Consider the following 14,262-nt stretch of genomic DNA (forward strand, 5'->3'; position numbering starts at 1 on the left):
TGGCTCACCCTCCTCAACTGCCAAAGCCTTCTGCCTGCCCACTTTTCTCCAATGTTTGCTCCCTGTTGACAGCGTCTCCCTGTGCTCTCCCTAAGAATGCACGTCTAGCCGATTGGGAGGGATAGGCCCAGCCAAAAGAGGGCCCGAGTCGGTCTCGACTCTGTCTTTTGAAGCTAGGTGACCTTGGATCAGTCACTTAGCCTCTGTCTTCATTTCCTTTCTTATAAGGTGAGGCTAACCTCTTTCCCAGAGTTGTTGAGGATCAGGACTGATTTAGCAGCATCCTTGGCTCCTGGTAGGTGCTCAATAAATGAGTCATAGCTGCTTTCTGGGACAAGTCCCCAGGCTTTTCCCTTTGATCTGCATTGGCCCTTTCTGGGCAGGGCCTGTTTTGACCTTGTCTGGCTCCACAGGGTGCCCCCATCAGCATGATTTCAGCTTCTGTCTCCAGAGTACCCTCTGCCCAGCCCCTTCCTATAGCAGCTAACTCACCAAGGTCGTACATATATGAGTCATCTGATTTGGTCTGGGTGCTATTGCGAGAAATGCCTCTGTTAGCCCCAGGTCAAGTGACTTGATTCCTCCAAAAAGATAATGGCGGCCACTCCCCATCCACCTAATGTCCCTTCCCCATTTCTCTGCTCATCCTCGTGTTTGGTGCTTCGGGCCTCTATTTACCATACAGCCACTTCTTCATTTATTCAGCCACTTCACTGCCCAGCACAGGCCTGGCACATAGTAGGTGCCCTGTAAAAATGTGTTTACTGATGAGCTCACTCATTTATTCATTTGCTCACTCACCCAACCTTTCATTCAGCAAACCTTTATTGAGCCTGTCTCCTGACCTCTCAGCAGATTTTCAGGACTGAATCTTGGCAGGGAAAGCCCGTAAAAGAGGCAAAGAAGGAGAGAAGAAGGGGTGCCAGAGGTAGGGGTAGGTGGGGCAGGAGTTGATCCAAGGTGTTGGCTAGGAGCGGAGGAAGGTGCTAGGCCCTCTTGGAGAAGATTCAGCTGAGCAGCAGGGTCAGGAAGAGCCCCGTAGAGATGGGAACCTGGGAGGGGCAAGAGATGGAGGTTTAGATTATTTAGGACTGGGGACCCCTGGCCCTACGTTGGGTGGGGTAGGTGGGGCCACAGAGAGGGGGAGATGAAAGGGCAAGAGAAGAGGCCAGAGGACACCTGGCCAGAGGAGGCCTGGATCTCAGGTGCCCATGAAGTAAGTCCTGGCCTGGGCAAGAATAGAAACCCAACGTACTCCCTTCAGGGCAGGTGTGGTGGCTCTAGGGCGAACCAGCTGAATCCAAGTCTTGCTCAGTGGATGGGGAGGGAGGGACTTTTAAGGGGGTGCCACCTGATGGCAGCATACCCAAATTACTAAGTCCTCGGATGAAATTGTATCTGAGCATGAAGAGTCACCCACATCAAACCCAGCATTGAGAAGCTAGGCTTCCTCTGAAAGACCCACACACCTGTCCTTCTTCTTGTCCCAATGAGTCCCTGAGGTGTGAGGGACAGAGGGATTATGGCCATATTCACAGGGCTCCAGTATAGCACTGATGAGTCTCTGGCCCCAAGTAGCTTCCCCTTACTGCTGAAATTATCACCATTCAACTCTCCACTGACAGAGCTTCTGGAAACTGGGCCCAGGAATCCTGTGACCTGGATGGGTTTCAGGGTGACTTGGTCACCTCTGGCCCCCATTGGGTGAATCCCATGTGAATGGCCACCCCTCACCCCACACCCAAGGACAACAGGAAGTCAGGCACCCAAGTATGGGGCAGAATCTCCCCGGCAGGGCAGAAATCATGGGGAGTCTGACTGCCTGGACAAGCCAGGCTGCTGCTGTCCACACCCTAGAAAGAGTACACTCTGTGACTCCCTTCTCACCAGCACGGCTCCTGGTCTGGCCACTGGACAGGCCCTGGGGACAAAGGATCTGCCCATCCAGGCCAGAGGAGGACAGCGAGACCCCAAGATGCTGGGGGTCCAGACCATGCAGACCCTCTTGGCTCCCCTCTTCCTGGCTCAGTCGTCCCCAGAGTTTGCTGTGACTATTCTCTCTCTGACTCTCTCCTCTGGACTCTGCCATCCATCCTGCTCGACAATCATATTCATAACGATAACATCAATAATGACTTCCTGGGTTCCAGGCTCTATCCTAAACCTCTTATGTTTTCAGATTCATTTAATACAACGATCCCATGAAGTAGGTGCTTTTGTAAGCTCCATTTTACAGATGAAGAAATGGAGGCACAGATATGTTAAGTCACTTCTCTGAGGTTATAACTCTCAGTAGGTTTTGGAGCCCCAGATCTAGACCTCTTCAATATGCTGTAGCTGGGGGCAGGGAGCGGGAGCCAGGACTGTTGTCTCACTAATTTCATTTTTAAACAGTGGCTTTATTTCACAACTTGTTAAAGGTAGAATGTCTGCAGGAAGATGGCCCAGATGATGATGAAAGGATGTCAAGCATAGCTGCAGGTTGTAGGGAGCCCTCCTTGGTTCTGGAGCTGTGTGCTGAAGGTGTCCTTGCCTCTCTGAAGCTCCACCCTGCACCCCAGACCCACACCCATGGCTGGTACACCCCAGGGGTGCTAAAGGAACAGCTTTTTTCTGCGCTTAATGCCCTGATGACTACCCAGCTCTGCTCTGCATCCAGCCAAATGAAGTGAGAGTGGCAAGGTGGGGTGGGCAGTGGTAAGGCAGCTCCAGAAGGGCAAACACTGTGCCACCTCCACATCCTCCACCTCTCAGTCACCAGGGCAGCCCATGTGGGTCTCAGCACTGGCTTCAACCCATTGCTCCATTGAGGGAAGAATCCCAAGTCTGGCTGAGGTCCCCTCTATCCCATTCTCCCCCGCAAAGCTGCAAGGGGGCTGGCCTCAAAGTACGTGGACGCGCCCAGAGCCTACCTGCCAGCCCCGAGCTCTGCAATTCTATTCCCAGCACCTTGGTCTAAAGATTAGAAACCTGGACCTGTGAACTCAAGCCAGGGTGATAGCTGTCACTGCCCTTGGGCCAAGGCTCATGATCACATCTGCTTCTCTCTCCTAGCACTGCTCCGAAGAGTTGAGACAGAAGAACTTGGTGGGGAAGGGAGACTAACAAGAAGCAAAGCCGGGAGGAATCTCAGAAGGGACGTGTGGAGGGGCTGTGTGCTTGAGGTTGGACTTTGAAGCCCTGAGCCCTGACTTCATATCCCTTCCTTTGGGAACAAAGTTTGAAATCCACTGCCCTCCCTCTGCTCACACCTGCCCCCATACTGCACTTAACAAAACAGATAAATTGAGGACCAGAGAGGCGAGGGACATATCCACCATCGCAGAGAAACTGAGTGACAAGCCAGGCACTAGGCCCAGCCCAGAGCTCTTCCCTTCATGTCACCATGCCCCTCTGCAGGTGGTGGTTCAGGCACAAGCCCCTTTCAGGTGACAGGGTGTGCGCCCCCTGGCTCTTGTGCCCTGCTTGCTGAGGATTGGCGGCTTGACTGCTGCCAATTCTCTTTCCCTCAATCTGGAGTCCCTCCTCCCACCTGCCTCCCTCCCTCCCTCCCTCCCTCTTCTCCTTCCACAAATCCCCGCAAGTGTCTCCCTTGTGCCAAGACCAGTGTTAGGTACTGGCTTTAGAGGGAAATAGCTGGCATTCTCCTTCCAACAGGGATTGGGGGGGGAGGGAGGGGGGAGAGGTGCAGGTGGGAGGTGGCCAACTCGCACACATGAGTGACATTCATTTCCAGTGTGCTGAGTATTGCCGTAGGAGGAAGAAGGAGTCAGACTGGGAAGTGAGAGCAGGCTTTCTGGAGGAGGTGAGGTCCTGCCATTGGAAAGGACACCCACAGTTCAGCAGGAAGAGAGAAGGACTGGGCCTCAGGGTGGGTAGGTAGGAGGAAGCATAGCAGGGAGGATAGCATTTGGGCAGCATGGAATAAGGACCCAGGTCTGGCCATTGTCACAGTCCAGCTGGAGGCGAGTGAGCTGATGATCATCAAGAGGGTGTGGGGGAAGGGCAGTCTCCTCCTGAGCTTATCGCCATTCCTTCCTCCATGCTCCTTTCTCTAGGTCCTTCTCACAGCTGGAGGCATGGGAGTCATCCTGGCCTCATCTCTCCAGCATGATCCCCACATCTAATGAGTTACGAAGGTCTGGAGAATCTGCCTCCAAGACTTCTCTTAATCTCTCCTTCTTTCTGTGCTCACTGGTCCTGTATCTTAGTCCAGGCAGCCCTGGCCTGGAGAACTGCAGTTGTCCCCAAGCTGATCTCTTATCTTCGGTCTTGTCCTTCTCAAATTTGTCCTCCATACCGCCAAAGAGTGAGCACCTAGCATGCAAATCCAATTTTCTCAGTCCATCTTCCAAATCATCCAATGGTCCCTATTGTTCTCAGGGTGAAGTCCAAGTGCTTCAATGTGATTTATAAGCCATTCCATGATCCAGTCCTTGTGGACCTTTCCAGAGAAGTGCAAGGTTTAAGATCAAGACTCCAGAGAAGTGTGGGCCTTACTGACTGAGAAACTCAGCAGAGGTCAGGGTCCACAGGATTCCAGACCTGAGAAGGCAAGAAGAACCCCACTTTTTGGATCTGGGGGCAAAGTAGGTCTCTGACTCTGGAAAGAGCTCATGTTATTAAAGCTCTGTTATTAGAGCTTTAAACTTACACAATTTGTCAAGCCAGGGTGTATGTTAGCTGCAAAAGGCTCAGTGTGCTGCTCCCATGCTCCCAGACTGCCCTCCCGAGTCATTTATATAAGGCTTTCATTTACATGGGTGAATGTCCAAACTGGGAGCATCAATTAGCAAATTAATTAGTGTGTGTTTGTGGGTCTATTGTGAAGGGTAACCACTTGCTTGCTTAAGTGGGGCCCTCAACAACATTTATAAGAGGTGTTCTTATGGCGAAACACTGACTGAAGCTGCATTCTGGTAAGTCAGGGAAAGACTGACAGCCTCAGGCCCGGATATGCAGGGGTCACGTCCACAACAAGGAAGAAGGCCTTGTCCTCACAAAAAGACGATTCAGATGGACAGTGGGTGCATAAAAGGTGACCCCAGCTGTTGTTTCACAGTCATAGTCCATGTTTATGGTGATGAACATGGTCTCATTTGTCTACTCCATGCAATACACTGCTGTGGACTCAACGGGCAGAGGGCAGGCAGCTGCACCTACCCAGAGTCCTCGAGGCCAGTTCTGCGACTTGCAGCAGTCAAGCCGCCGAGTGTCTATTACACTTTAATTAGTCCTAAGGTGTGGTGGGGAGCAGGGAAGAGATGCTTCTGCCTTCAGAAGTTTCTCTCTTCAATTTACAGATTAATGGAGCAGTGGAGCGATGCATTAAATAATCAGAGAAAGGAAGGCAGGAGGAAGAGAAGGGAAAAATCTTTATTGTAGCTCCACTTATATTTGAGTAACCATATAATTTATAATCCATTTGAGAGTAAAGGATACTATTAATGAGTATGCTGGGACCACAGGTGTAACTTGGGAACGTCCCAGGCGAACTGGGGTACATGGACTCCCTGCTACTTATATATAGGATTTCACTCGGTCGCTAAAACCACCTTATAATTGGATCTGATTATCTACTTGTGACTGGACAGTGGCTCTGAGAGGTAAGTCATTTGCTCAAAGCCACAAAGCTAGAGCTGGCATTTGACCTCAGGTCAGTCTGATTCCAGATTTGCTTGTCTTCCTTTTAATCTGCCTGTTCAGAGAAGAGGTTGCTTGGGTGGGGGTGGGTGGCCCGCTGGGAGGGTGAGGGGTCTTCATGGAAATGGGGGGCTGAAAGCATCAGGAAGGTTCATTTCAGGAGCTCAAACGCAGAGCGAACCTGGGGGCCGGTTCCAGGTCAGGGGTCCCTAGAATCACAGAGAATCTTGAGGTTCTGGCCTCTCCAAGCTGGCAGGATAAAATTGGCAGATCCACGTCCTCCTGACCTGGCTGTGCTCCTGGAGCCAACAAGAGATGGCCGGATGCATACCTACATAAATTTGCACATGTGGTCACAAAATGGACGATTTAGGCCAATGAAAGCCACACAGGTTCAACCTGCTTGAAATGTGAACATATGAAGATACCCATAACGTCACAGATGTAAGCAGCCAAAATAATATACACACGTTAATGTGCAAACACACATACACACACGTCCCATACACAGACCCTGTCACCCTCACCTCTGCCTCATGTACAGTGTGTGCACACAGGCTTTGGGCTAAGACTTTCAACAGTTACCATGTGCCTCACCCCCATGACACCCCCAGCCTCTCCCCTGGGAACCCCTGCCCCCCTCACTAAGGGTGGCAGCCCTGGGCCCCAGCCTTTATGCAAATGCCAAACCACAGCTCACTCCATCTTTTCTTTCCTCTTTAATTGACTGTGTTCCCTCCTTGCTGGGACTGCGGGAGCCCAGGGTCGGTATTCAGGAGGGATCTCCCCCCACTGCTGGCCCCTCCAACCCAGGGCTCCCGGCGCTTTTAATCTAGTTACTTTTCCATCAACACACTAGGAGAAAGACACAAAGAGGCATAATCGTATCTGTGGCTGTTGATGTTCAATTAACCACATAACCTTTAGGCTCTCTTGCTCTTTCTCTCCCCCTCCCCGCACCCCACCCCCTTGATTGAGCCGGCCGCCCCTCTGAGACTGACTCTCTGGCTCGGGAGCCCTCAAACACCCCACACCAAAAACCTGGCACCTGGGGAGATGTCCCAACTCTTAGTGGAGATAAGCCACCAACCCCAAACCCAACTGCATTCCCTATTTGGCCCCTGCCTACCTTTGGCCCTGCCCGCCCCTGCGATCACTGCTCACCCTCTGGCCTACTTCAGGCCTGGAGCGAGGGGTGCCTCTGGGAGTGGGCACCCCGCAAAACTCCGCTTTCTGGCCCTTGTCTGGGGCCAGCAGCTGTCATTTGCCGGGCGTTCCGCTTTCTCCACTGTACCATGCTAATTTTTCGAGGGACAATTTTTCGACAATGAGTCCTCCAGCCCGAACAGAAACCCTTTATGGGCCCGGCCCCAGGGAGGCCGCAGCGCTGCCAAGGCAAACAAAGGCTCATTGCTTCTGCCGAACATGCCTGCGCCTTTCAGGCCGGGTTCGCAGAGCGCCCGCCTCCAGCCCGCGCCGAAGTAACACCTGGTCCGCCGCCTCCTGGCGCCTAATCAAGATATCAATCACAGCGCGGGAGCAGGGGGGCGGCGCGGAAGGCTCCAGAAGCCGGCATGTGCAGGTAGCGGGCGGCCAGGCGGCCAGGACTGCTTGGCAGGGAGCGCGGGGGTCTGGGGAAAAAAATCAAGCCCCAAAGCTGAAGCACTTAATTAGGCTGATATCATCCCGCACAAATGTTCCTCCGAGAGGAAGGCTTCTGGGCACCAAAATTATTTTGTGATTAAAAGTGAAAACGAAGGAGAAATTATTCCGTCTTCTGAAGCGCTTGGAGAGATGGGGGAGGCGGCGGGAGGCTCTGGGGTGAGCCTGGGGTGACGCAGCTCATTTCCCCACACTTAGCTCACCCCCAACTGGGGATCCACTGTCCCTTTTGCTCTCAGTATTTCTTCACTACCCAGCACCTATGCATTTAAGAGTGACAGTAAATGTCCTGATCCCTTCGTATAGTTCGTTTCTCTGATGTTCACACCAAGCCTGCAAGGCATACATGCTGCCATCACCCCATTTTGTAGATGAGGAAAATGAGCTCAGAGAGGTGGCAGGCTGCCCGGAGTCCCACAGCAGGTCGTGGCGAGTGGGGAGTGGCATGAGACCTGCCCTTCCAAAGGCTCTTGCTCCGGGAAAACGCCGTCAGGAGTTGTGGCTGCGCTGCCAGGTGGATTCCAGACATTTGCTCTCTCTCCCCAGCTTCTCGAGTGTCCCCTGGCTCCCTCGTCATGTTGCTCCTTCACTGGGACACGCCCCCAACCATGCCAGCACTAAAGGGGCCCAACAGGGGGCGCCGGACCTGATCCAGCCTTCTGGGGATGTCCTCCCTGCTTGATTGGTGCCCATATTGTTGCTAAAATTTTTGAATATTATTCTCGATTATGTATTTAATAAAATATTTTGCTGTTGACAAAGACATATATAAATAATATTGAGACACGGGATCTAGGCAATGTCCTATTTAATCAATGTTCATTAATTCATGACATCAGTCACTCATGTAGAGAGCTATTTATTATCGATTCATTGAAGCATTGATTTCTGTGTATAGTCACTCACAGCCTCAGTTGTTAATTATGCTACAGTCACTCCACCCACATACACAAATCCCTTTTCATGGGTCTGGGTGCACCAGGTGGGCCTGGGGGCGACGGGTGTCTCTCCTCTGAGGAGCTTGTGGTCTACTGTAGGGGATTGACTGTGGGCACCAGTTTCTCTAAACCAAGAGCAAACAGGTAACTACCAAGAGAGAGGAGTTCCACAAGTTCAAGGAGAAAGGTAAGCTGGCTTTATGAGGAGGGGGCAGCTAAGCTGAACTTTGAAGAATGGACGGGATGGGGACCCCGAGGAATCTCTTGGAAGCTTTTGGGCAGGGCAGTGGAGATGGTCAGATCTACATTTTTGGCAGAGTTATTTGTCGGTGACATGAAAGATGAGTCCATCAAGTCAGAAGCTAGCAGCAGGTGCTACTTCTAGAACTCTGAGCTATCATACAGAGGGCATGGGCTGAGCTGGGGCAATGCTGCACTGGAGAGAGCATAGGCTTTGGGACAAACCTACATTCTGACTTGATTCCCTAATTAACCCTCTGGGAGCGAGAACTCAAATTACTGACCTTCTCAGAGTCTTAGGTCCCTCAGCTAAAATGAGGACAACGAACCTATTTCATCCAATTGTCATGACAATTCCTTCAGTGCTCAAACTCTGCACCAAGAGCAGGGCACACAATAAGTGTGCCTCCCAGGCTGGTGGAGATAGGGACCAAAGAACAGAGGATGAAAGCGAGAGACACCTTGGGTTGAATCAGTAGATTGGATACAGCAAAGGAAAAAGACTCTGTGATGATCCAGATCTCAGGATGGGGAGGAAGGGAGTGGCATTTTTTGAATCAAGGACTCTTAAGGACAAACAGTTTTGTATAGTGTGTTAGTTTGCTATGACAAGTTACTCAAAACATGGTGGCTTAAAGCAACAATCAACATTTAATATTGCCCACAGGTTTTGTGGATTAGAAATCTGGGAGCAGTTTAGCTGTGTGGTCCTGGCTTGGGGTCTCTCATGAGGTTAAATCAAGAGGTGGCTGGAGCTATGGTCACCCGAAAGTTTGACTGAGGCTGGAAGGTTGGCTCCAAGGCGGCTCACTCACACGGCTAACAAGGCAGTGCTGCCTGTTGGCAGGAGGCCTCAGTTTTTCCCACATGGGTCTCTCCACAGGGCTGCTTAAGTGTCCTCACAACAGGGTGGCTGGCTTCCCTCAGAGTGTGATCTAGGAGACCTCCTCCATACTCTTGGTGTCGCAGATCAGCTCTGACTCAATATGAGAGGAGACCACACAGAACAGGAATCCAGGAGGCTAGGATCTTGGGGGCTGTCTTGGAGGCTGCCCACCACAGATGGCAAATTAATGAGGTCAATTTTTGACATACAGACTTTGAGGTGCTGGTAGGAAACCCAGACAGGGAAGATCAGCAGGCTGTTTGAAATGCCTAAAAACTATAATATCATGATGACTGTAACTACTATTAATATTGCTGCTGCTACTACTTCTAATGTTATTCCTCTTTTTAGCACCCAGTATGTGCCAGGGACCATGCTGGGCATTTTGCATGTACCCTTTCATTTCATCATCACAATAACCCTAAGAAGTGAGTTTAGCATCCCACTTGCTACATAAGGAAACTGAAGCTCAGCTCTGCCCTTCTGGCTCAAATTCATACAATGAGAAGGCAGAGCTGGGATTGAAACATCCAGCTCTCTTCCTTCTTCATCACTTTCAAATCACTTCAGTTCAGGTTGAACAGACTGTCCAACAGCTTGGACATCACCTCAGGGTGTTGGGGGGCCCATTGTTGGCATTCCCTTCCCAGAGGCAGATATGCTGAGCAGGGGCCAGGGCTGGCGGCCCAAGGCTCCACCATGAGGGTTCAAATTGATATACATAGACATTGAAAGCTGGCCTGTTATTTCTGTTTCAGAGGTATTCCCAGGGGTCTATAGATGGTGGCAGTCCTCCCAAAGTGTACAAGAGGACGTCCTGCCATCCTACTTGAGACCTTTCTCTAAAGCTGGTGAATCTGGGAAGGGGTTTAGGTCATGTCCCCTGATCCACTGCCTAAACTTTCCAGTTGAAGGCTGCTCCATCTTCCTCTGGGCAGGCAGCCTCAGTATCTCTCTCCTGAGCAATCGATCAGCTGATGAAGATGCCAGGTGCAGCCAATAAGAAAGGATGGATTTTATGTCTCAGTTCAGCTGTGAGCCTAAGACATCAATGCTGATACCAACTTCATAGGATATTTAGGAGAAGCCAGTGCAAGGAAGAGTCCGGCCGTCTCTGGTATGAAAGTATAGTGCTGATTTGGTGTCGGGAAGGGTTAAAATCAGGGCAGCTCTGGAGACCTGGGAGGAATCATGGCCTCTCCAAGCAAGGCCATAATGTACCTGATCATTTCAAATCCCTGTAAGGATCTGATTGGTCCAGCTTGGGTCATGTGAATTCTCTAAGACCAATCAGCTATGGCCAGAACACAGTACAGCATTGGGGTGCCCGTGTGTGTGCACGCATGCTCTTACATGTGTGTGTATGCCTGTGTGTGTGCTCGTGTGCATATGTGTGACTGTATGTATGTGTGTGTGCACTCCTGTGTGTGTGCGTGTGTGTGGTGTGAATTTCCAAAGAACTCGCCATGAGCTAGGCTTCCATCCCAAAAAGTGTCAGCTAGAGCAGGGTAGCGCGCTTTGACTGCAAAGGGCCAGATTGTGAATATTTTAGTTTTTATGAGCCATACGATCTCTGTCGAAACGACTCAACTCTGCTATTATAGCGCCAAAGCAGCCACAGGCAATAGACGTAGACCAAAAAGAATGAGTGAGACTGTCCTAATAAAGCTTGGTTTCCAAAACAGACAGCAGTTTGGCCTGTGAGCCATAGTTTATTTGTCCCTGAACTAAGTGCTAAAATCATTCCATGTTTGTTTTTAAATTTTCATGTCTTATCTGTGGTGGACATGGAGATGTACCCCCGGACCTCCCAAGGAAGGAATTACTGCCCAGCTGCAGGGAGTGTGGCCAGGAGACAGGCAGCCCCAGAGGCAGCGTCCTCAGTTTGGTCTCAGCTGCAGAGAGCCTCTTGAGGTCATGCCCTGGTGGGGACAGTCAGCAACAGGGTACAGTGCTATAGTAGGGATTCTGCCATTTCGACCCAGAGCTCCTCACTGGTTATCCCAGCCTTGGGGGCTTGCATCACGGTCAACGTCCATCTTTGTCCAATCCTGCTTTTACTATCAGATGCATTCTTTGAAGAAAAATTTAAAAAACCCCAAACTCATAATGTCACATGAGTGTGGTACAAAGAATAGCTGCTCTGAGGGACCAGAGAAGGAAGACACACCGCTGAAGGCTGAAGCAGTCAAGGATGGCTTCCTGGAAGAGGTGGCATGGAGCTGTCTTTAAAGGATTCCTTAATGAGTTCATTGCTGAAGAGTATAGGGTGCAGGTGCTGAACCAGGTGCAGGGAAGGCAGGCACTGAGTGGTCAAGCATGTCGATCAGGTTGACTAAGTGGACATAAATACTTCTGTGGGGATAAGGGCTTACCTGAAGGAAGGGGCTGTTCTGAAAGGGAAACAGATCTAGTACTCATCAGGAAATGGAAGGGCTCGTCGCAGCCCAGGACACTGAGGACTTAGTGATGGGAGGGGCCTGATATAGCTTTGCTCTCCTGGGGATTCTGCACATTTCCATCATAGGTAAGGTCTTCATGGCTAAGAATCCTCTAACCTTACGTCTCCAGTTCTGAGTGCTGCTGGTTTTGTGGGGTCACTGGGATGGATATGGGAAAGAACAGAGAAAAACAAGCTCCAACACCCCTCCCCCTCCATCATTCTTGGTCGTTCAGTCACAGAGTGGCTCAGCCGTGGCCACTGCTCTCAGAGAGGTCACAGTCCAGTGAGGGACACACCTACATACTTCCCAGGGATGATGTCACAGGAGCCATGGGAGAGACCCAAACAAGGAGCCTGGGAAGGAGAGCCTTCAGGAAGGCTCCATGGAGTTGGGGTGATGTGGCAGGAGGGATGGGATTCCAATAGGCAGGTGGGAGGGCACCTTCAAGAGAAGAACAGCCGGCTGAACATGGGCCTGTCGATGAATAGAGAGCACTTCTGGGTGGGAGCCTGGGTGAGGGCTCCTGGAAGGGTATAGCAAGAAATGAGGCTGGGAAAGTGGAATGTCAGGTCTTGATGGGCCTGGCCACCATGCGAGGGTGCTTCATTGTGTTCCTTAATAGAACTTGGAAAGCTCTGAGCTGTTACAGGGGCAGTTGGGATTATACCTAGGTACAGTGAGGAGCCACAATAAAGCTGTTGAGTATTTTGCCATGCCCATTTTATAAACGAGGAAAGTGAGATCCAGAGAGGAGAAGGAAGTTGCTTTAGGCTACATGTCCTTACACTCACATTTAACAGTGTATCTTGTGCTGGGAGGGGCGGGTGAGCACAACAGATGTTTCCAGTGCCTCAGAGGCCTCTGGTCTTAATATGCCCCGAGGACGATCATGAAGATGTGACTACAAGAGTGGTTGGGGAATATTTTATAAAATAAATATAAAAAATATAAAAAAATTAGAAACAACCTCAGAGCTCAGCCTTTGGGAGACTGGCTACTTAAACTGGGATGAAGCCTGGCTATGCTCTGGGTGTTAGAAAACAGGAGGAACGTTTAATGGTTCGAGCACAGAGCATCCCACAGAGCTATGTCATCTTAGCAGGTATCAAAACAGTGCTCAATATAACCTATTTTGTTTTATTTTTTAAAGTATAGAGGCATAGAAAAGCTTGAAAGTATTCCAGAATGTAAGAAGTGCACATCTGAGTGTGTTTCTGTGGGATTACAGGGAATGTTTTATTTTATTTTGTTTTTATTTTATTATTTTATTTTACTTTTATGCGTTTTCCGAATTTCCCACAATGAATGTATAATACTTCAGCAATCAATTAAAAATGTCAGTGGTTCATGTAAAGCAACCGCCCAGCCTTTGCTGCCCTCCTTAGGGCTGCTGCTGGGAGCTGGGTGGACCGGCTCAAGTGAGGCCCTGACCTCCAGGAACACCCAGCCTGGTAGAGTGGGGCCAGGCAGGGGCCTCCAGCCCTGAAAATGGGACTGCCCAGAACCCTTTCTTTGAACAGCCCTTGGGGATCAGAGCTCCCATTGAAGGGGCGAGATTCCAAGCTGTGAGGTGCCTGTGCAGGGAATATGAAGGAAACACCAACCAGAAACTGCCCGAGTTGGTTGTGAAGACAAACACACGGCTGGAGCCCCAGCTGCCAGGTTTCAACACCTGCTTCCTGCCTGTTTACCTGCCCAGGGGAGCTCTGGGCACCATGCCAGGCCCACCCACAGCCCAGGTCCACCCACCTATACCCCTGATGGAGCGGGGCTCAGGGAGGCTCCTGGGGGAGCCATGCAATGCCCAAGCTGAGGTCTGGAGGCGGCGGAGTCAGGGTGAGGAGGTGGAGGCAGAAAGCAAGTGGCTCGCCCAAGGCCTCATGGCTGGACGTGCAAAGCTGAGAGTACCAGCTGCCCATTCTCCACGGATCACCAACCGTCATTTGTTCTTAGATCCTCAGATAGTGTCTTTGAGAGGCGATGCTGATCTCACCGCGATTAATGTTCGTAGAGGTCCAGATGCCATGCTGGGGGACCCAGGTGGGGAGAGGATACGATGCAGACCAGTACATTAGAGTTTCTCAGCTCAACACAGCACTTACAGGAGGCTGAGGGAGCTCAGGGGAGGTGGTGGAAGCCCCCTTGGAATTAGGGTAGGCTTTCCAGAGGAGGTAACATTTAGACCTTGCAGGACTTTTGAAACTCTCAAAGCTGTCATGATCTGTAGGAATGCAATGATGGTGGAATTGCAGGTATTCTGTCTATTGGGTAAAGATAAGATTTGAGGGACAGTAGGACTAGGGTAGACTTTCCAGAATGCTGCCTATGTGTAGGGCTTTCTGCTTTGCTTCTGGGCTGTGACCTCCCTCCCTGGCCTCAGCCTCCAGTAGCCATCCCTTGCTCCCTGGGCCTCCTGGACTGGAGAAGAGGGCCCTGGCTGGCCTGCTCA

This window comes from Pteropus vampyrus, unplaced genomic scaffold (genome assembly GCF_000151845.1).
Source record: "Pteropus vampyrus isolate Shadow unplaced genomic scaffold, Pvam_2.0 Scaffold120, whole genome shotgun sequence".
Taxonomy (NCBI): Eukaryota; Metazoa; Chordata; class Mammalia; order Chiroptera; family Pteropodidae; genus Pteropus; species Pteropus vampyrus.